This window comes from Elaeis guineensis, chromosome 2 (genome assembly GCF_000442705.2).
Source record: "Elaeis guineensis isolate ETL-2024a chromosome 2, EG11, whole genome shotgun sequence".
NCBI lineage: Eukaryota > Viridiplantae > Streptophyta > Magnoliopsida > Arecales > Arecaceae > Elaeis > Elaeis guineensis.
In genome coordinates this window covers 52,636,677-52,662,291 of record NC_025994.2, presented here as the reverse complement: position 1 = coordinate 52,662,291, position 25,615 = coordinate 52,636,677, and positions in this window count along the sequence as shown.

Sequence of the window (25,615 nt, the reverse complement as noted above, 5' to 3'; positions counted from 1 at the left end):
TTATATAGACCCTGTATGCTGCGCAGTGCCACATCATTCAACCAATCAAAAAATTTTAATAAATTTTAAAAAAAAATTGATTGGTTGAGTAATATTATTTAATCATATCAAATAAGAACCCCACCATATCTCCAAAAGATGGCACCAACATTGGATAAGCACAAATAGAGATGGTTCCCAAGAGTTTAAATTGATCAAGACTCTCCAATCCTTATCCACTTGGGGCGCCCACTTTAATCCAATTGGGGTCACACCATAATCTGATTATGGCATCCAATTTGATATGGCTTAGCTTGTAGACATTCCACAAAAATCCTCCAATGAGCTCTCTTCAGTTTAAGACCCATATGTCAACTTTTGATAGATGTCCTAAAATGAAATTGGCAGGTGTTAGGAATTAGCAGGTGTTATCTTAAATTCATCTCATGAATTAAGACAAACCTTTTCTAAGCTAGACAAGCTTCATTTAGACTAAGAAAAATCTTTCCAAGGTTCTCTGGATGAGTCAAATCACATTTGGCTCAGTAGAGACAGAAAAGATTACACGAAGAGAAAGTTAGGCTCAATCGAGTGCTAGCACGATTTCTTTGAACCTAATTGGATCTAATCCAAATCAATTGGACTAGCCCAATTGATGACATTCAGACCCTAACCCTTATTTGTGTGATCCAGTTAGGTTCAATTTCGTATGGTAATGAGACATGTCGTGATCTCATCATCGACATCATCGAAACTCCTTTCGATGGACTAGAACTCTTCTGATTCAGACAATTAGAATGATCGATCATCAATATCATTCTAATTGCTCCCAAAATCCACCAGTGATACCTAGCAGTATATGGTGACAACCTATCAGAATTGAAGATGAACCTCTTGGTGCAACTACTTGTGTGATTGAGTTCCTCTATCATGACTCCTAACTGAATTAGGGTTAAGGTGAACTCGTCAAACTCAACATCAGTCACATGAATCAATCGATCGATCTGAGTCTGATGTGAAACTCCAATGAAAAACTCCTTTTTTATTATTTCACTCTGTCATGGCCATAGGCTTAAAGACTCGATCTTTTGATCATCATAGGACTACTCCTCTCATCTACCGAGGTTGATAGATTCCATCTTGGTGCGACCTAGTTCCTACAATAAATATGCTATAGCCAACATACACCTCAGGATTTCGAATGGCTAGGAGATTGAGTTATGGTGTAGTCAAACTATAACACACTCAAGGTGAACTGTCGATGTACCTCAGGTCAAAGAACTAGACACACAACTGCATCATCGAGCTAGTCATCGACAAGAAGGTAGACTTCCTTATGACTGCTCGATATGGTCACGCTCAGTACTCTCATTCTCAACGAATACCTATACTCTCACTTTAGTATCTCCACACCTAGACTCAAGACACATCTACCCTAAGGAAGCAATCGTACACCATCCTTCCGGATCAATCACCATCCTCGCGATGATCCTATGGTCAGGAGCTGTTTATGAGTTAGTTATGTAAATTCATGCCTTAAATTTTCAACTCTTAAAAATATGAATTGACATTCCTACTAACTCAAAAGATGTATCACAGACATAATCTGGTATCTAGGACACACATCTAACACCTTAGACTTGAGATCACCTCAGTGACTTGCAAGCAACTCACTGTACTTTGGTACTGGACTAACTGAATTTCTAATTCAGTGATGAAATACTTCTGGGTATAGTAAAGTACTTGCGAAGTTAGAGTATGATTGAGATGGGATTGACCACTCCAAGAGTTGGAGAAGAATGAGTCACTGTATTTCAATTTAGCAAAACCTTAGCCAGGGTAATCCATCAGATGGATTTGATATATTTTGAAATACAATGTGGACAACCTGATTAGAGTTGATAGTTGAACTTTGAGGTGTCCTATGATCATTTTGGTCAAGAGGATGAATTATATAAAAACTATATCCGCATGGATTCTAAGGATGTTGTTCTACACATTCGACCTATCCAGTCCTCAGGTACCATTGCTAGATGGTCACTTCGATTGGTACAGAAATTTATTCCTGTGCTATCAGCTTAGGTTCAAACCTATGAAGTCACACACATTAGAGTTCATGATCCGATCGGATAGTTGATCAACGATTAAGAATCGTTCTAAGGTTCAATGATCAATACGATTGACATTTAACCTAGTGCAAGTGTTGCAGGAGGATCAATTAGCAATTCGATTGCTAATTGACTTAATTTGATTAAGCCAATGGGCTGAGATTAAGTCTAATTGAATATGATTTAATTAGATTTGATTTGAACTTGATTGGATGAAGTTCAAATAGTTTATTGGATAAGCCAAGTGCAAGAAAAAAACTAGTCCTAGTTCAATTAGGACTTGGGTCAACCAAATTTCTAATTTGATTAAAAAATTAAATCAGATTTAAATCTAATTTAATTTGATTAAATTAAGTTTTTAATTGGATTAAGATCTATTTTAATTGGGTTGATCTAATTTTGGTTTGATTTGATTTGAGAAACCAAATTAAAACAAATCATAAGATAGAATCCTAGTAAGACTAAGATTCCACCTTGCGCCACATAAGCCCCCCCACGCCCTCTCTCTTATTTCATGCCAATCCCCTCTTGTTTTGTGTGACAAAAGCCCTCTCCCAGGTCCCTCCCACATCCAAAAGATTTTCTCTCTTCTTTCTTACATGGAAAGTTGTTGTGGATCAAATCAAAGTAGGAATAAGTTTGGATTTCAAATTCTATGAGATGGAGTTTTAGAAATCCAAAACTCTTTCCTTTTTGCACCGAATTTATCCAAATTTTTTTTAAAATTTTTATGGATTTTAGGGCACACATTGTGCACCCTTTTTTGGTTGTCTATGCATGAAACTAAGGAGGAGCCCAAGAGTTGGGCGCCCCTTATCTTGCCATGTTTGGATAAGCCTTGACTAGGTATTTGACCTAGACAAGGACTCTATCATATGTCTCTCTATAAAATGAGTTTCTTCATGAAATTTTTGAAAAATATAGAGAATTGAGAGACCTTTGGGGCATTCAAAAATTAGAGAGAAAGACCTTTGGATCGTGGAGATATAATAGACACAAGACAGGATATCTAGGAGAGATTAAAGAGAAAAAGAAGAGGGTCTTCTTCTAGGGTTGTTAGTTTCATCTCTTTCCTTCTTCCATCTTGAGTTTTCTAAGAGTGTCTCAAATCTATATCTCCTCCTCCTACTTCTCATCTTTGGAAGAGTCCAAATCAAGAAGAAAGAGGTACCTGATCAACCATCGAAGAAGGATCAGCGCAGTACTAGCATACTGTGCTGATTTTCTGAAGCAGGACTTCTGGTCGAGATTCGTGGGCTCGTGTGGACAACTTCTAGAGATCGGATACGTGTGCAGTTTGCAACATCATCCTCAAGTCCAGATCAGCAAGGTTAGAACATCTAACTTGCAAGGTAATAAATCTGATCTATTATTTAATACATACATTAGATGTAGTATAAAAACATGTTGATATGATGAACATGTAGTTCATGCTCTATATATTTTAATTTTTGATTTAATACTATGTAATAATCATATAATAGAATCTTAGATCTAGAGATTCACTAGTTTTAAAAAATAAATTTTGATTTCTTTTAGTCTTCCGCTGTCTGATCTTGAAAAAGTTTCAAGATCTAACCCTGAAACCCTAGATCTGGTTCCTTCAATTGACACCTCATAATCTACTTAAGGAATTAGATACTTAATCACAAAATTTAAAAAATAAAATAAATCAATTTACTCTTAACTAACTATCAAATCTGGTCATCTTTTCTTCTTACATTACATAAGTCCATAAAATATCTTAAGGGCACAAACCTTAAACAAGATAAGATGAAAATTTCATCACCCTTCCTTGGCCCACAAACCACCATCCAGCATATTGCATTGACCTAAACCTTAACTTAAAATCAATTAGACGGTGACCCCTAAGGACTTTCGAGCTCAATAGGACAAGGGATCCTAAGAGTAAGATCGAATTAGGGCTAGTCAGTTTGACTGGTGTCTAGAAAAGTGGTTCAAAGACTACATCCTGAAAGAAGGTGGTAATTTAATTGGTTTCGTTTGCTTACCTGGCCAACTCAATTGGTGTCTAAAGAAAGCAACGGGGAGACCCCCACCAACTTTATACTTATCTGGCCAGTTGAGTGGCTAGTCTTTTACCCGGAGTGCTCAAAGGCAACCTTGACAGTTTGGAGCTGTCTAGATTTAGGGTTACCCTTAGCTAGGATTGATTGCATAATGTGATTACTAACTTACAAACTTTAACCCTAATTAAAATACTCTTCTCTAACGTCTCTAGATTTAGGACTCCTTAGGACTCTCATCTCTAGAACTTTTCTTTTTCTCCTTTTTTTTCTCATATATTAAAATTTTAAAAAAAATAAAAATTTAAAAAATTTAAAAAAAAATTTACTGGGATAAAACAATGCTTGCCAGACATAATTTCAAACCTATAAGCCTATAAGGTTACTGAGGAAGAAATGGATTCCAATAGACAACCTAAAACTCTGCTAGACCTATGTTATTCGATTAGCTCTGTTCAACCGTCTAGAATTAGATCCTCAACTAATAATTTTACAATTGATTCTCAAACAATTAACATGCATCCTACATTCGCTGAAATTGAAAATGCATACATTTATTCAAGGGATTTTGAAGACACTAGAGTTGCAACTTTGACCAATAGAATTGAAGCCTTAGAATTCAAAAGACATATCCAATTTAATCAAGTGCTAGCACCTATGTGCATTGGATGTGATGCACCAGATCATGTTGTAGAGGAGTGTCCTTATTTGACGAACCCAACCGAAATTGAGCTTATACAGGAGAGTGCATTTAATGAAAGCTACATAAATGAGCCTTATGCACCAATCTATAACCCAGGGTCGGAAAGTCATTCCAATTTTATATGGTCACAAGATGAAACACAAGGAGCCCATAATTTTTATCAACCCTATCTAAGGCTTAACCAAACACTGAATGATCAACCAGATTTCGATCTTGAGGAAGGAGTCAATACATTAGAAAAGAGTCTAGATATCTTAGCACAATCAACCTCAAACATTAAAAATATCCTCAATAATTTCATGCAAACTACTGACCAATTAATTAAACAATTGGGCCAATCAACTATAGTGGTTAGTAAACTAGAAGAGGGTAAATTATCAAGCCAACTAGAGGATGACCCAAGAGCTCAGAATAGTCTAGAACTTAAAGATCAGTTCAATCAGTTGAGAACATTCAGGTCTGAGGAACTGGAGGAGATATCCGAAGTTGATAATAATGAGGTATCCACACCTAGTGACCATTACACTCAGGTAAATCAAAAATTAATTATTGAACCCCTCATGACACTGATTGAATCTCTACTTAAAAAGAGAGAGGCAACAATAGGAGATCCAGAAACACTTCCTCAGCACATCGAGTATATAGATCTAGATCTCTTAAAATCCCGACTAGTACTTAAATTATATCTAGATCTAATTATAAAGGAAGAATTGTTAGTTATCAGGAGAATGAGTCATATAATGGTCCCAAGTAGAAAATACCTTGAGGAAGAGCCTGAATCACGTAGAGAATTATAGATCCATGTTAAAATTCGGATAGGAATAAGATAGGCACTCTTTTAGCGTCTGGCTGAAGACGTTAAATTTAGTGCTTTGTGGGAGGCAATCCATATTTCTTTTACTTTATTTTAATTGATCTTCATTATTTTTAAGAATAAAGGATCGCTTTGTATGGAAGAGCCTGTCAATAATCTGGTCTGGCTGAAGACTTAAAACTTAGCACTTTGTGGGAGGCAACCCAGTTTCAGTTTTTGCTTTTACTTTCTTTTGCATTATGTTCAGGTTAATCAAGGCTGCTTTATACGGATTTGAAGATAATATTGGCTAAGATAGGGGAAGCACCAATTTTGAAAAAAACTTCTGGATATGGTGACATCTCTCCTTTTTCTTTCTCCTTTTATGCACCCTTCATTTTTTCTACTCCATTGAGGACAATGTCGATTAAGTTGGGGGGGAAGAATAAAAAATTTTTCTAAAGTCCTCAAGTAAGTTAGTATTTAGCATTTAAGCACCTGATTATACTTAAGAATTAAGTTAAATCAAATATTTTTTTAAAAAAATTGATATACAAATTAGAGAGTTTGTGAGATATTGAGGGATCAAGTATTAAGAAAACTCAATAAGGAGTTAAGTTTAGAACTTAAACAATTTTCTTTGAGTATTTCTAATTTTTCTACCAACATCAAAGAAGAGTTTACTTCTTATGAGCTTATGTAGGATAACTATATATTTCTTTATATATTTAAAAAAAAAAATTTCAAGTACTTCATGCTGAGTAATCGGGTCTCTTTGCCTAAGCAAGCATTGAGTTTCATGTCAAAAAGTATGAAGGGCAAAGAAGCTTTATTGTAAAGTTAGTTTTGACTCATACCCTGTTTGATTCGAGCAAGTAGGTCCGAGGGATATTCTATACCTAGTGCCCTAAAACCATCTGGTTTAGGAGTCATTGGCTGAAAACTCGCAACATAGGTCAAACAGAAAGCTTAAGAGATTAAGACACTCAATAGCGGTACAATGTTAAAAAAAAAAAATTCAATAAATGAAGGACAGAAGTAACAATGTACTTATCCATAAAAAGATTAATGATTTAGAGATAAAGGTAAAAATAATTTAGAAAAAATTCAGAAAAAATTTAGTATTTTTAATTTAACTCTTATATTGATTAGTATTAATAATCCAATGATATACCTCACTCACGCTCTACGGTATATCAGTGACCTTTTTTAAAATTATTTGATAAAATTTGAGACTTTAAGTTAAATAGTACTTAAATTTAAATTCTTTCTTTACTCAAGGATGAGTAAAGTTCAAGTTGGAGGGTATGATAAGTGATATATTTTTATATTTATTATAGATATTTTTGATAATTTATGGTGTTAACTGAAGGAAAAACTGATTTTTTCTTTGTAGGATCTTCCAGATCTAATAAGATCTGGGGCAGAATATTTCAAAAATTATCCTACGATATTTCAGATCTAAGATCTATTAGATCTAATTCCTATTATCTGATATTAAATCTAAAATTAAATCTAAAAATATGAGGAATAGAGAAATACCTCTAAGGTAACTAGATTACCCTGTAGATGATCACAGCAATGCCCGAGGTTCTAAAATAGCCATGCAGTTGCCTGGCCTCTACCGGTATCTACTCAAGCAAGATCTGGATTATCTTTTCCTCATGAATCTTTGCTCTAAAAATCAGATCTGGATCTGATCTGGAAGATCTTCAAAAGATCTTCTGAAGCTGGAGCAGCAACTTCTCGACAAATCTCTGCAGCCTTCTAATCAGGAAGCCACCACGCCTTGGACAAGCACTAGATGGATGTCCAACCTCTTGGATGTGAAGAGGGAAGGGAGAGGAGCAGAGGAGAAATGGAGAAGTGGAGAGGATTCAAGCTTTTGTGGGTTATTGAGCAGAGTCTCTTAATCCTAGGCGCAGATAGGGTTTAAATAGACCCTGCTGCGCCATGCAATGCCACATCATTTGACTAATCAAAAAATTTTATTAATTCTAAAAAAATTTTGATTGGTGGAGTGATATCATCTGATCATATCATATAAGAATCCCCACAATCCCTCCTACTGTTGGCGCCAACACTGGAGAAGCACAGTGAGATTTGCACCCCATGTAGGGTTTCAGAGTGGGCAAGCACAGTGGAAACATAATGGATTTCAAAATTTTAATAAAGAAATCTTAAATATTAAACCCTTAAACCAATATCTCCTTGATGATTAACAATCATATATAACATAAATTCAAGATTAAATTTAAGTTATAGAAGAATACCTGCAGCGCTTAATCTAAATTTCGGCAGAACCTCCACCAGGCACCCAAGTGTTCGCCCTCCAACGGTGATCCACACAGGGCTATGATCAGGACACCAACTCTTTGAGATGATTTTTCCTCCAAAATTCTCACTCTAAGAATTTTCTTGAATACCAGGATCTCAAGACGCTCTTCCTCTTCTCCTAGGCTTCCTATCCCTACCTTTCTTCTCTCCTTGTCTTCCTTAATTCTCTTCCTAGACTCTTGTCCTAAAATCGGACTTATCCTTTCTATTTTTGGACTTGTCTTAACAAGAGAAGGAAGAGACTAATTGGACAATAGGGAGAGGATGTTAGAAAGAAAGGAGGAATTGGAAATCTGAATGAATCCAATCCCCCGGCGCACCCCCCTTTAAATACTTAGCGATGGGTTGCCTTCGAGAATTTTTCGCGCCCCTTCCACGCGCCATCTCGCATCCATCAAAAAATTTCACACCTCCTGATGAATTCTCATGCCTATCTAGAAGTTTATGACACATGGCAATCATCGGGAAAAAATCCAAGAGACGCTTCATGCAGAAGGACTCTTCGAAACATTTTTCTCGATGATTCTTCGATGAGTCACGCAGCTTCGCATGGCATAATTTTTTTCTATCACCCATCAATGTAATTTTGTTCATCAAATGGCCAAACATTAAGGTGCTAACATGATAATATTGTGAAAAAAAATTCAGATTAAAAAGTGGCATGACAAATGGGTTAGAGTCCTTCACAAGTTGGACTCTTGGTCAGGCGCATAGATCAGGCTGACAGGATTTCCAACTTCAACGAATTTTCATGATTAAACCAGAAGGAATTTTAACTTTAAAAAAATTACTGATACTCAAAATAAATCTATGAATCATCCAAAAATTTATTTTATCATGAAACATAGGATAAGCTCAAGGATGAGGCATCCCATCTCATGGGATGAAAAAACTGTTTCTGCACACAAAAACTGCACCCACGCACAAGAAAAATTCTTAACTCATGGAGAATTGGTTTCCTGGCTCCAAATTTTTGGTACATGCAGAAAAAGGCTGAACCAACTCAAATACAAAATTGATTTAAATTAATTTGGCTTTAATTATCCCAATCTGGAATCAATTTTAAACCTGATTCGAAAAAAAGAGCTAGTTTTTTGCAACATGTGCTAGCATGTCAATTTTGCAAACATGATCTAATCCAATTAGACCCCTGATCAATACCCTTTGTGTGTGACCCATTGGGTTCCACATCTAGCCAGCAATAAGTCCGAGCAAGTTGATTTGTTTTGATTAGAATTTAATCTAACCGATCTAGATCCAATCGAGCTAACCCGATTTCAGCAATTAGAACTCTTTCTAATTGGTGATTGAATTAAACTCTTTAATTTGATCAAACCCATAAGACAAGATTGACGTCTAGCAATGCATCATGTCTATCTAAAAGATATAAAATTTTTGATAGAAATATCAAAAATATCCTTCAGTGGAAAGTTATCGTGCAATTTGATCCTGCGATCTCCCTGCACCCCGAATATGACTCTGGATATGGAATGATGTCAAATCCAATATCATACTCATATTTCTCTCAATCTTATATGATGATTCAATTAATAAAATATTAAAAACTCTTTCTAATTTTTATTTTGCTTTGATCAAAGGCTTTCTGAATCATCAATCGATCAGAATAAGTAGGATGCGATTTCCTCTTACCAAGAGTGATCGATTCCATGTTGACCTACTCACAACCTCCATACACATTCTACCATATCTAAAACACTCCGTACATGACTAAGTCATGAATGAGTATGAACCAAAAAATATGGATTCATGTATACAAGGTTCTATGGTAGTCTCAGGTCAAAGGATTACATGCACAACTCCCACTATAAGAAAATATCTCTTGACAGGTAAGTAAATTCCATAAGATGTTTCTTAAGTCGGATCAATTCAGTGAACTCATTCTCTAATGAGCACCCACTTCCTTGTATTAGTATCTCACACAAGTGGCATATGAGATCTGCCACCCTCTCCATCGAGCATACATAGAAAGTGCTAATCTATCCGGAACATTGATCTCCTACTCAATGCTCCTATGACTAGGAATATTCTAAATCAGGATTTTTAGGATTTTAGATCTCATAGGTATGATCTCATCATAATCCTAAACTCATTTTCCTGATTTATGGAGTTCATCATAATCATTACTAAAGTAAGATGCAACATATGATGAAAATGCCTTTTATTATTTAAAGAGTCAATACATAAGTCTGAAAGATTATAAGGAAAACCCATTAAAATACAAATTTCGATTAGCTTGTAGGACATATTCCTTTCACCCCACAGTCCAAGTTGATCAAGGGATCAGAGTCCTCATCTCATGGGACTCTATCCTTGTCCACTTGGGACGCACGCCATATCTGATTATTGTTGGGAAATGTGTCCCAAAAAGCCAATCGTCAAGCTGTTGACGGTTGAGCAACCAAGTATTGTAATTGATTTGTTAATAAATAAAATATATTTGGCATCTTCATCATAAGATTTCATCTTCTAATGAACTCCGTTGTTATGATGAAGTCCTTAGGACTATTTAAGTTCGATAAAGAGAGGATTTATCGATTAGTCATTAAAACTGTTCACGACCAAATGATAAGCTGTTAATAAGGACAACAGCTTCTATCGAGCATAGGTCGCTGTAGGCCATATGGGTTGGTTGTCCTCTTAACCAAGGAGTGTGGAGACACTGGTATGGCATACAGGTGAGATGTAAGGGTACATCATCATTGAACGGGACCAACTCCAGAGCATTCTGCTATCGAGAATGTCTCTGATGGGATATAGGTATAAGTATCTCTTAGACTTGAGATCGCCTCAGTGACTTGCAAGCAACTCACTGTGCTTTGGTACTGAACTAACTGAATTTCTAATTTAAGGATGGAAGGCTTCTGGGCATAGTCAAGTACTTGCAAAGTCAGAGTGTGATCGAGATGGGATTGACCACTCCAAGAGTTGGAGAAGAATGAGTCGCTGTATTTCAATTTAGCAAAACCTTGGCCAGGGTAATCCATCAGATGGATTTGATATTTTGAAATACAATGTGGACAACGTGATCAGAGTTGACAGTTGAACTCTGGGGTGTCCTATGATCATTTTGGTCAAGGGAATGAATTATATGAAAACTATATCCACATGGGTTCTAAGGATGTTGTTCTATACATTCGACCTATCCGGTCGTCGGGTACCATTGCTAGATGGTCACTTCGATTGGTATAGAAATTTATTTTTGTGCTACCGGCTTAGGTTCGGACCTATGAGGTCACACACATTAGAGTTCATAATCCGATCGGATGGTTGATCAATGATTAAGAATCGTTCTAGGGTTAGATGGTTAGTCAACGATTAAGAATCGTTCTAGGGTTAAATGATCAATACGATTGACATTTAACCCAATGCAAGTGTTGCAGGAGGATCGATTAGCAATTCGATTGCTAAGTGGCTTAATTTGATTAAGCCAATGAACTGAGATTAAGTTTAATTAAATATAATTTAATTAGATTTAGTTTGGGTTTGATTGGATCAAGTCTAATTGGTTTATTGGATAAGCCAAGTGCAAGGAAAAACTAGTCCTAGTTCAACTAGGACTTGGGTCAATCTAATTTCTAATTTGATTAAAAAATTAAATCAGATTTAAATTTAATTTAATCTGATTAAATTAGATTCTTAATTAGGTTAAGACCTATTTTAATTGGGTTAATCTAATTTTGATTTGATTTGATTTGGAAAATCAAATTAAAACAAGTCATAAGACAGAATCCTAGTAAGACTAGGATTCCACCTTGCGCCACATAAGCCTTCTCCATGCCCTCTCTCTTAATTCAACGCCAATCTCCACTTATTTTGTGAGACAAAAGCCCTCTCCCAGATCTCTCCCACGTTCATAAAAGGTCTCTTCTCTTCTTTCTTACATGGAAGGTGGTTTGGATCAAATCTAAAAGGAATAAGTTTGGATTTCGAATTCTATGAGATAGAGTTTTAAAAATCCAAAACTCTTTCAATTTTGCACCAAATTTATCCAATTTTTTTTTGGAATTTTTATGGATTTTAGGATTTACATTGTACACCCTTTTCTGGTGATCCATGCATGAAAATATGGAGGAGGTGCTCAAGAGTTGGGCATCCCTTAACTTGCCATGTTTGGATAAGCCTTGACTAGGTGTTTGACCTAGACAAGGACTCTATCATATCTCTCTATATAAGACAAGTTTCTTTGTGAAATTTTAGGTGAGGATAGAGATTTGAGAGACCTTTGTGCCATCCAAAAATCAGAGAGAAAGGCATTTGGGTCATGGAGATATAAAAGATGCAAGTTAGGATATCTAGAGAGAAAAACGTGAAGAAGAAGAGGGTCTTCTTCTAAGTTTTTTGTTTTCATATATTTCCTCCCTCCATCTTGAGTTTCCTAAGAGCATCTCAGATTTGAAACTCCTCATTTTACTTTCCATCTTTGGAAGAGTCCAAATCAAGAAGAAGGAGGCACCTGATCAACCATCAAAGAAGGATCAGCACAGTACTAGCATACTGTGCTGATTTCCTGAAGCAGGACTTCTGATCGAGATTCGTGGGCTCGTGTGGATGACTCCTAGAGGCCGGATGTGTGTGCGGCTTGCAACATCATCCCTAAGCCCGGATCAGCAAGGTTAGAGCATCTAACTTGCAAGGTAATAGATCTGATCTATTGTTTAATACATACATTAGATGTGGTATAAAAACATGTTGATATGATCAACATGTAGTTCATGCTATATTTATATATTTTAATTTTTGATTTAATGCTATGTAATAATCATGTAATAGGATCTTAGATCTAAGGATTCTCTGATTTTAAAAAATAAATTTTGATTTATTTTAGTCTTCTGCTGTATGATCTTGAAAAAGTTTTAAGATCTAACCCTGAAACCCTAGATCTGGTTCCTACAATTATGGCACCCATATTGAGGGCTAATTTAGCAGGTGGACACTCTACTAAAACTCTCCAATGACCTCTTGCTAAGTGGCCTTCAGTCCAAGGTCCATGGGTCAACATTTGACCAATGTCCTAAAATGAAAATGGCAGGTGACAGGAATTGGCAGGTGGTCTTAAATTCATCTCATGAATTAAGACAAGTCCTTTCTGAGCTGGACTGACTCCAGTCAGACTGTGAGAAATCTTCTCAAAGTTCTCTGGGTGAGTCAAATCATATTTGGCTCAGTCGAGATAGAAAAGATTATATGAGGAGAAAGTTAGGCTCAATCGTGTGCTAGCACGATTTCTTTGAACCTAATTGGATCTAATCCAAATCAATCAAACTGGGTAAGCTCAATTGATGACATCCAGACTCTAACTCTTGTTTGTGTGATCCAGTTAGGTTCATTTTTGTATGGTAATGAGATATGTCGTGATCTCATCATCGACATCATCGAAACTCCTTTCGATGGACCAAAACTCTTCTGATTTAGATAATTAGAATGATCGATCATCAAGATCATTCTAATTGCTTTCAAAATCCACCAGTGACATCGAGCAGTATATGGTGGTAACCCATCAGAAATGAAGACGAACCTCTTCGTGCAGCTACCTGTGTGATTGAGTTCTTCTATCATTAGTCCCGACTGAATTAGGGTTAAGGTGAACTCGTCAAACCCAACATCAGTCATATAAATCAATCGATCGATCCAAGTCCGATGTGAAACTCCAATAGAAAACACTTTTTCATTATTTCACTCTGTCATGGCCATGGGTTTAAGGACTCGATCTTTCGATCATCATAGGATTACTCCTCTCATCTATCGAGGTTGATAGATCCCTTCTTGGTGCAATCTGGTTCCTACAATGAATATACTACAGCCAACATACACCTCAGGGTTTCGAATGTGGGGAAAATTCAGTGCAGGGGTAAAATGGTAATTTTAAAACTTTTTCAAAATCATTATTTTACAGTAAAAATTATTAATTAATCTAATTAATTAATAAGAATTTATTCTATACTAAGATCTAAATATGATATATAGCATGCATGCATTTAAATTTGAAATTCGAATTTGAATAGTAAATACTTTACTATAATGTGTTCAGAACACAATACCTTTATACGGATAGTAAATCGCCACAATCTGATCACCGTCGGGAGAGTCTGATCATCACGATATAGCCACACAATGTGTCTGGCCTCTGCGGATCATCCACACGAAGCTTTCGGTCTGATCGACTCCTCATGAGTGCTAGCTCGTTGTAGAGCCCTTTCAATGGTCGATGCTGATCGAACTCCTTCGATCGATGTTTGCTGATTCTTTGGATACTCTGGATCATCAGCAGACATGCTTGAGAAGATGTTGAAGATCTCTCTAAAATTTGGTGGGCTCACGATACTCGTAGCTCACCTTCTCACTTCCCGAACTCCAGGCTGAAACCCTGAAGAACTCACTGAAACCCTGTGCACACTTTTTCTTTCTTTTCTTTCTTTTTCTCTCGAAAGGATATAGACCTTCACCTTGCACACAAGGATTTCTCACACCTAGATTTTCTCTCCAAAAATTTTTTTTTTTTACACACCCCACTCTTCTCCTCCTTTTAAAACAACAACCAAGGTCTTATCCACATGAGAGGATAAAGATGAGTAATTACACATTTGAATTCAAATCAAATTTTGAATTCAAATAGAAACTAATTTATCCCTATCCACTAAGGGCATGAGAAGAGGAGGGCATGGCTTAATTTGTGCGTGAATGATTTCATGAGAAACATTTTCTCGTGAAATAAATAGGGCGCTAAAAGAGGATAAGGTCAAGGCGCTAAGATTGGTTGCTCATTCAAATTCAAACTTTGTTTTAAATTTGAATGGCCAACCAATCATCCTTATCCACTCATTTGGTGCATTAAAGTAGGGTGTGAGGAGGGCTTTGCATGAGAAAAAATTCATGAGAACTTCCTTCTCATGAATTCAAATGGGCGCAGTGGAAGTGAGGTGGCACAGGGAGAATGGGTCAAGGTGGTTTCATTATTTAAACCAACCTAATTGAACCAAATAAATTAGGCCCAATTAGATTAATTTAAATCCAACTTAATTAGGCTTAATTAGACTCAATAAAATCCTAATCAAATCAAGAATTGATTAAGCCCAACCCCTGATCAAATCAGGGATCAAACCATCTCGACGATTAGGTCAACTCTTAACCTAATCGGGTCAAACCCAACTGAATCCAATTCAATTGGACGTGATCCAAAAATAATTACTCAATAAAATTGAGTTAATTAGTGATCAAATCACTAATTAAATCTCTCATAAATATTGAGTCTAAATCCGATGGATAATCGGGCATCAGAATTCATCGATATGTAATCCTGATCAAAGAGTCCTAAACCAGTGGGACTCTTGACCCCGGTACCCAAAATATGTGGAATTCATGATCAGAGAATCCTGATTCTCGATCACAGAATCTCAGACATGAAGGACTCTTCACCAGCTATCAGATCAGATAGAAACTTCTAATGTGTGTGACCCCGTAGGTTCGAACCTAAGCCGGTAGCACAGGAACCAATTCCTGTACTAATCGAAGTGACCATCTAGCAATGGTACCTGACGATCGGATAGGTCGAATAGTCGCAATCGCAACACTCAGAACCTACATGAATATGGTTATTGTATAATTCATTCTTTTGACCTCTGTATTTAGGATGACTCAGGATTAAACTGTCAATCCTGATTAGATCATCCGAATCATGCTCAACTCAAACAGTCCTGTGACTCCTCACAAAGACTACCCTGGTCAAGATTTTGCTAAATTGAAACACGACTGTACACAGCTCCTGAACTGGAGTAGTCAATCCCATCTTGACACACGCACCGATAAGTCAAGTACTTGACTACACCCAGCAGCCTTCCATTACTGAATTAAAAATTCAGGTAGTCCAGTGCCTAAGTGCAGTGAGTTGCTTGCAAGTCACCGTGGCGGTCTTAGGTCGGAGGGATATTGATATCCATATTCCATCAGAGCAAATCTTGACAGCAGAAATAGCTCTGGAGTCGGTCACGTTCAGTGCAGATGTACCCTTACATCTCACCTGATGCCATACCAGTGTCTCCACACTCATTGGTTAAGAGGACAACCAACCTATATGGCACACAATGACCTATGCTTGATAAACATTATCGTCCTTGGTAACAACGTATCATTTGGTCGCGAACAGATTTAAGGACTAAACGATAAATCCTGCTTTGTCAAGTCTAAATAGTCCTAAGGACTTCACCACAACATAGGAGTTCATTAGAAGATGAAACATTTTGTGATAAAAAATATCAAAATATTTTTTATTAATTCATAATTTATGTACATATACAAAAATGAGCACAACCATCAACAGACTGACGATTGGCTTCGGGACACTATTCCCAACAATCTCCCACTTGGTCTAAAGCCAATCGGTGCAATATCTAATACCCATCTTCGACTTGTAGTTGTCGAACTTCTTCACCGTAATGGCTTTAGTGAATGGGTCGGTCAGGTTCTCCATTCCGTCGATCTTCTGAAGGTCGACGTCACCTCGATCCATAATTTTTCGGATGAGATAGTAGCGGCGCAGAATATGCTTCATCCGCTGGTGTGCCTTCGATTCCTTCGCCTGAGCAATGGCTCCAGAGCTGTCACAGTAGAGCAGAACTGGACCAACAAGGGAGGGTGCTACTCCGAGCTCGATGATGAACTTCCTCAGCCACACCGCTTCTTTGGCAGCATCTGATGCAGCGACATACTCTGTCTCGCAAACTGAATCAGCCACTGTGTGCTGCTGGAACTCTTCCAGCAGATAGCCCCACCATAAAGGGTAAAAATAAATCCCGACACACTTTTGCTATCATCATGATCAAACTGGAAACTAGAGTCTGTAAACCCTATAAGTCTCAAGTCCGATTCACCATAAATAAGCCATTGGTCCTTAGTATTTCTTAAATACTTCAGGATGGTTTTAACAACCTTCCAGTGATTCTCCCATGGATCAGATTGGTATCTACTCACTACCCCTAGTGAGTATGCCACATCTGGTCGTGTACATGTCATGGCGTACATGATAGATCCTATTGTCGAAGCATGTGGAATCCTACCCATACACTCTCTCTCTTGAGGTGTTGTCGGATAATCCCTCTTTGAGAGAGAAATTCCATGGCCTATCGGTAGATAGCCTTTCTTGAAATTCTCCATGCTGAACCTCTTCAGCATAGTATCTATGTACGTAGACTGGGATAAATCAAGCAACCTTTTAGATCTATCCCTATAGATCCTCATCCCTAGGATGTAGGAAGCTTCTCCCAAATCCTTCATGGAGAACTGTGACGACAGCCAAATCTTTATTCCCTGTAATGTAGGGACATCATTCCCGATTAAGAGAATATCATCCATATACAATACAAGAAATACCACTACTGGACCATTAGCCCACTTATAAATGCAGGGCTCTTCTCCGTTCTTAACGAAGCCATACGTCTTGATCGTCCTATCAAAATGTATGTTCCAACTCTGGGATGCCTGCTTAAGTCCATAAATGGACCTCTATAGTCTGCACACCTTAGACTCATCAGTGGATGTGAATCCATCAGGTTGTATCATATACACCTCTTCATCTAGCTCTCCATTTAGAAAAGCTATCTTCACATCCATCTGTCAGATTTCATAGTCCAGATGGGCAGCTATCGCAAGCATAATCCGAATAGATTTGAGCATTGCCATAGGAGAAAATGTCTCGTCATAGTCTATACCATAACATTGACGATATCCCTTGGCAACCAGACAGACTTTATAAGTTTTTACCTTTCCGTCTGCGCCCCTCTTCCTCTTGAAGACCCACTTACACCCTATGGGTTTTACTCCTTCTAGTGGGTCAACCAAAGTCCACACATCGTTGACCTTCATGGACTTCATTTCGAATTTCATGGCCTCTAGCCATTTCTCAGAGTCGGATCTCTACATTGCATCCATGTAGGTGATAGGATCCTCATCGTTTTCGTCAAGTTCGATAGGATCGTCGTCCCAGATCAAGAAACCATAGTATCTGTCCGGTTGATATGGTACTCTACCAGATCGCCTTAAGGGTGCTTGAACAATGGGCTCCGGATCTGATCTAATCAAATCCGGTTCAGGTTCAGCAGCTTACGTCAGATTTTTCACCTGTCGAACTTCGTCAAGTTCGACCTTAGAGGCAACAGTCCCTTCATCAAGAAACTCTTTTTCCAAAAAGATTGCCTTAAGTCTGACAAACACCTTTTGCTCATCAATCAGGTAGAAATAATATCCTTTGGTCTCTTTTGGGTATCCTATAAAATTACACTTGTCAAACATAGGTCCTAGCTTGTCCGTAATTAAACGTTTAACATAAGTCGGACACCCCCAAACCCTAAGGTGTGAGAGTACTGGCTTACGTCCTATCCATATCTCATATGGTGTTTTGGTTACAGACTTACTCGAAACTCTATTTAGAAAGTAACAAGCTGATTCAAGCGCATATTCTCAGAGAGAGATCGGCAGACCAGCAAACCCCATCATAGATCGAACCATGTCCAACAAAGTCTGATTCCTCCTTTCAGACACACCATTATGCTGTGGTGTTCCAGGAGGTGTCCACTGAGAGAGAATCCCATTCTCCCCAAGATATGTCAGAAAATCATTGGAAAGATATTCACCTCCTCGATCAAATCAAAGAGTTTTAATATACTTTCTAGTTTATTTTTCTACCTCATTTCAGAATAGTTTGAACATTTCAAACGACTCCGACTTATGCTTCATTAAATAGACATACCCATACCTCGATAGGTCATCTGTGAAGGTTATGAAGTAGAAATATCTACCTCTTGCACTTGAGCTCATGGGTCCACATACATCAGAATGTACCAGACCCAAGAGTTCACTGGCTCGCTCACCTTTTCCAGTAAAAGGTGACTTGGTCATTTTACCAAGAAGACAGGACTCACAAGTTGGAAGTGATTCATAATCACCTACTTCAAGAATTCCTTCTTGAGCCAACATGTTTATCCTGTTCTTATTGATATGACCTAGCCTACAGTGCCAAAGATAGACATCTGACACATTATCTATTCTAGGGCATTTACCGGAGGTTTGAACCACATTAACAGGTTGTGATAGAAACTAAATTCCATTATTAGGTTGTCCAACAAACATTGTAACACCATTCAAAATGATATTGCAAATATTTTCTTTTATTAAAAATTGATAATCGTTCATGACCAAAAGGCCTACAGAAATAATATTTAATAAAAAGCTTGGACAATAGTGACATTCACTCAGAATTATTTTTCGAAAATTGATTACAAGATTCATGATTCCTAATGCTAGAACTCGAACTTTACTTCCATCTTCAACGTTTCAGGAATCTCTCATTTTCATCAAATCTCCTACTGACCTGCAGACCCTGCATCGAATTGCAAATATGATAAGGGCTTCCGATATCCAATACCCAGGCAGTAGTATCACAAATGGAAAAGTTCAAGGTGTTATCATATAAGTACCTTGCTTCTTCTTCGGCTTATTCGGGTCCAGTAAGGCAATGTATAGAGGACAGTTCCTCTTCCAGTGCCCCTACTTCTTGCAAAAGAAGCACTCCGTCTGGCTCTGGTCGGGCTTGCGCTTCTTGGTCTGACCCTGTGCAGACATCCCAGCATGCGGCTACACCTTCTTATTCTTCTTCTTCTTGTTCTTCTTCCCTTTCTTAAAGGGTCGACGACCAGAAGAAGACCCTCCCACAATATTTACCGACTCCTTATGGAGCTGGTGGTCCTTCTCAAAGTTCTGCAGCAACTCCAACAAGCCATGATAGTTCACTGCAAGCTTTATCATTCGAAAATGAGTAAGAAAGGGAAGGTAGGACTTGGGCAGAGAATTAAGGATCGCGTCCTTACTGAGCTGCTCGTGTAGGGGAAAGTCCAGTTTACTTAGGCGCTCAATCATTTTGATCATGTACAGTACATGATCAGTGATTGAGGCTTTATCCCTCATCCGAACATTGAAAATGACACAACTAGTTTTGTGCCTTTCAACATCGTCAGGCGTGCCGTCAGGCATGCCAAAAGAGTCGTTCAATATTTGAAGTATCTCCTGTGGCTGGGCATTCTCGAACCTGCGGCTGAACTCATCATTCATTGCCGCCAGCATTATGCACCAGACGGTGGTGCGGTCGTTGAGCCACTTCTAGTAAGTATCTCGATCCGTCCCTCTAGCGTTCAGGGCTGGCTCCTCAGGTACCCAATCCGTTACTACATAAAGGATCCGCTCATGCTCAAGGACGATTTTTAATTTTTGATACCAGCTATCGAAATTAGGTCCCATGAGCTTGTCATTATCTAATAATGATCGGAGCGACAGGGTAGTGGCCATAGTTGCATAAAAGAAAATCAGACCTATATTAGTACATAAATTATTAATACTAAAGACTTGGACTTTAGTCTAAAGTTTCTTCCAGTATTTTTGCGAATTGGTAGCCTCAACCTCCAATTCGAAGAATTACTTTAATTCTTTAGTGGGTACTAGAATCCACACAGACTACACATGAGCCCAACTTTGGTTGGTCAACCCATGTGCATCTATGGGTAGGTTCATAACCAGTTGTTTCTCTAAACAACTTCTAGTAATTAATTTTGCCCCAGAACCTAATCAGTAGGCTTTGGCCTCTACTGAAAAAATCTGGTTAGGTCCAACCATTAACATGATTTGATTTGGTGAATCAGACCAATAAATGATCAAGCCCGACTTTGGTCGGCCAACCCAACCACCATCAGAAAGACTCAAACCAAATTATCATACTATGAATGATAATTCCATTAGTCAATAAGCACCAGGCCTTTAGGCCTCCAATGATTATTAAACTAATGGACTCATTATCACTCACTTAATGGGAGGCTATGACTTAGTTATCAATATAACTTAATCATTTTTAGGACCTAATAATTTTTAAGGATTTTATTAAAGAATAGATGAGAAGATAAATTACCAGCCAATTTCAATCCTCCCACTGACTTCACCAAGTCAGATTAAAAAAGATTTAATTAAGCCAGCATTAGGAGCACCTAAATCAGTCAAACTGATTTACCTAATGACATGGGTGAGCCCTAATCACCAAGTGATCTAATCAAAATCTAATTCACCAGGTTGGCCAGGTAAGTGAGATCAGTGGTGGGGATAAGCCATTAACTCGTCAGAGATCGAATCACTGCGAGTAGCTCCCACTTAAAAACCACTGGTCAAACTGCCAAACTTACCTTAGACACCAACCGGTTCATTAGTTTTAATTTGATCAACTTAGTAAATAGGGTTCCACCGCGTAGCCATGAATTAAGTCCATCTTGGTCTAGTTAAAGATATGGACCCATTCAACTACAACTATTGGAGTTGAGTCTAGAGTATCCTTGACCTAATCTAATTCAACTTTTGATTAGATTTGACCAATTACTCTAATTTAGTCCATTTCTTTAAGCTAACCTTAGGTCTAACCCAATTATGGACCTAATCCATCTAACCCATTGACCCACAAGTTTATGCAATTATCTTAGGTCTTAATTCATAATTCTAGACCTACTAGACAATATTTAATTCTTTTAATTAAGTATTTGGGCTGATGGATTAGGGTTTGGCATTTCAAAAATAATTTTCAAATTTGAAAGGTTTTATTTTCTGTTCACCAAATATGTTGACTCATTTCACAAATATATCAACATATTTCATAAATAGCAATCCTATTGCTAATTACATAATAAAAAATAACTTAATCAAAATAAATCATGAATATTCCTTTCGCTACTTCATTTGCATGGGATATAATCGCATCGGCACCCCTACCGCCATAGGAGACCCCATCGAATGGGAAGAGAGGGCCTTTAAACCCTACTTTTCTCCTATGACCGGACGGCCATGGCAACCAACCCAATTTGATTACTTGCTACTTGGATCAAGTATATCTAAATATACCAATTTCAAAATTTAAATTTCAAATTTTAAATTTTAAATTTTAAATTTCAAACAAATTTTAAATTTCAAATTTTAAAATTTTGAATTTCAAATTTTAAATTTTAAATTTTAAATTTTAAATTTCAAATTTCAACCAAATTTTAAATTTCAAATTTTAAATTTTGAATTTCAAATTTTTGAATTTTTAAATTTTGAATTTCAAATTTTAAATTTCAAATTTCAAATTTTAAATTTCAAATTTTTGAATTTTGAATTTCGAACAACTTTCAAAATTTAAATTTTGAATTTTGAATTTCAAATTTCAAATTTTAACTTTTAGATTACAACTTAATCTACACATGCAAATATATATATCATATCTAAGAACCTGCTCTGATACCATTTGTGGAGAAAATTCAGTGCAGGGGTAAAATGATAATTTTAAAACTTTTTCAAAATCACTATTTTACAGTAAAAATTATTAATTAATCTAATTAATTAATAAGAATTTATCCTACACTAGAATCTAAATATGATATATAGCATGCATGCATTTAAATTTAAAATTCAAATTTGAACAGTAAACACTTTACTATAATGTGTTCAGAATACAATACCTTTTGTGCGGGTAGTAGAACGCCGCAATCTGATCACCGTCGGAAGAGACTGATCATCATGATGCAGCCACACAGTATGTCTGGCCTCTGTGGATCATCCACATGAAGCTTCCGATCTGATTGACTCCTCACAAGTGCTAGCTCGTTGTAGAGCCCTTTCGACGGTCGATGCTGATCGAACTCCTTCGATCGATGTCTGTCAATTTTTTCGATGCTCTGGATCATCAGCAGACGTGTTTGAGAGGATGTTGAAGATTTTTCTGAAATTTGGTGGGCTCACGACACTCGTAGCTCACCTTCTCACTTCCAGAACTCCAGGCTGAAATCCTGAAGAACTCACTGAAACCCTGCGCACACTTTTTCTTTCTTTTTTTTCTTTTTCTCTCGAAAGGGTATAGACCTTCACCTTGCACACAAGGATTCCTCACACCCAGATTTTCTCTCCAAAATTTTTTTTTTTTTTACACGCCCCACTCTTCTCCTCCTTTTAAAACAACAACCAAGGTCTTATCCACGTGAGAGGATAAAGATTAGTAATTGCACATTTGAATTCAAATCAATTTTTGAATTCAAATGGAAACTAATTTATCCCTATCCACTAAGGGTGTGAGAAGAGGAGGGTGTGGCTTATTTTGTGCATGAATGATTTCATGAGAAACATTTTCTCATGAAATAAATGGGGCGCTAAAAGAGGATAAGGTCAAGGCGCTAAGATTGGTTGCTCATTCAAATTCAAACTTTGTTTTGAATTTGAATGGCCAACCAATCATCCTTATCCACTCATTTGGTGCATTAAAGTAGGGTGTGAGGAGGGCTTTGCATGAGGAAAAATTTATGAGAACTTTCTTCTCATGAATTCAAATGGGCGCAGTGGAAGTGAGGTGGCACAGGGAGAATGGATCAAGGTGGTTTCATTATTTAAACCAACCTAATTGAACCAAATAAATTAGGCCCAATTAGACTAATTTAAACCCAACTTAATTAGGCTTAATTAGACTCAATAAAATCTTAATCAAATCAGAAATTGATTAAGCGCAACCCCTGATCAAATCAGGGATCAAACCATCTCGACGATTAGGTCAACTCTTAACCTAATCGGGTCAAACCCAACTGAATCCAATTCAATTGGACTTGATCAAAAAATAATTACTCAATCAAATTGAGTTAATTAGTGATCAAATCACTAATTAAATCTCTCATAAATATTGAGTCCAAATTCAATGGATAATCGAGCATCAGAATTCATCGATATGTAACCCTGATCAAAGAGTCCTAAACCAGTGGGACTCTTGACCCCGGTACCCAAAATGTGTGGAATTCATGATCAGAGAATTCTGATTCTCGTTCATAGAATCTTAGACATGAAGGACTCTTCACTAACTATCAGATCAGATAGGAACCTCTAATGTGTGTGACCCCGCAGGTTCGAACCTAAGCCGGTAGCACAGGAACCAATTCTTGTACTAATCAAAGTGACCATCTAGCAATGGTACCCGACGATCAGATAGGTCGAATAGTCACAATCGCAACACTCAGAACCTACGTGAATATGGTTACTGTATAATTCATCCTTTTGACCTCTGTGTTTAGGATGATTCAGGGTTAAACTATCAACCCTGATTAGATCATTCGAATCGTGCTCAACTCAAACAGTCCTGTGACTCCTCACAAAGACTATCCTGGCCAAGGTTTTGCTAAATTGAAATATGACTATACACAGCTCCTGAACTGGAGTGGTCAATCTCATCTTGACACACGCACCGACAAGTCAAGTACTTGACTACACCCAGCAGCCTTCTGTCACTGAATTAGAAATTCAGGTAGTCCAGTGCCTAAGTGCAGTGAGTTGCTTGCAAGTCACCGTGGCGGTCTCAGGTCGGAGGGACATTTATATCCATATTCCATCGGAGCAAATCTTGACAGTAGAAATAGCTCCGGAGTCAGTCACGTTCAGTACAGATGTACCCTTACATCTCACCTGTATGCCATACCAGTGTCTCCACACTCATTGGTTAAGAGGACAACCAACCTATATGGCACACAATGACCTATGCTTGATAAACGTTGTCGTCCTTGGTAACAACGTATTATTTGGTCGCGAACAGATTTAAGGACTAAACGACAAATCCTGCTTTGTCAAGTCCAAATGTCCTAAGGACTTCACCACAACATAAGAGTTCATTAGAAGATGAAACATTTTATGATGAAAAATGCCAAAATATTTTTATTAATTCATAATTCATGTACATATATAAAAATGAGTATAATCATCAACAGACTGACGATTGACTTTGGGACACTATTTCCAACATCGAATGGCTAGAAGATCAAGTTATGGTGTAGTCAAACTATAACACACTCAAGGTGAACTGTCGATGTACCTCAGGTCAAAGAACTAGACACACAGCTGCAGCATCGAGCTAGTCATCGACGAGAAGGTAGATTTTCTTAAGACTGCTCGAGGTGGTCACGCTCAGTACTCTCGTTCTCAATGAATACCTGTACTCTCACTCCAGTATCTCCACACCATAAACTCAAGATACATCTACCCTAAGGAAGCGATCGTACACCAACCTTCCGGATCGATCACCATCCTCGTGATGATCCTATGGTCAGGAGTTGTTTATGAGTTAGTTATGTAAATTCATGCCTTAAATTTTCAACTCTTAAAAATATGAATTAACATTCCTACTAACTCAAAGGATGTATCACAGACATAATGTATACAATGTGATAGTAGAATAACTTTTTTATTTATTTATAGTCAAAATTTTAAATTTGTCTTTAGATTTGTACAGGAATGTGTCAGCCAATCTGGCATCTAGGGCATACATCTAACAAACTCCCACTTGACCTAATACCAATTGGCTACATATCTAAGTCCCATCTTTTTAAGGTGGGTTTCGATCTTCTACTGGCCTAATGGCTTTGTCAGTGGGTCTGTCACATTGTCGTGGAGTCGACTCTCTTAACCTCGACATAACCTTTTTTGAGGTAATCATGGATCAGATAGAATCGCCGCTCGATATGCTTGGACTTTTGGTGAGATCTTGGCTCCTTAGCTAGGGCTATAGCGCTATTATTGTCGCAGTAAAGAGGGATGGCATTCGATGATATCACTCCAAGCTCTGCGA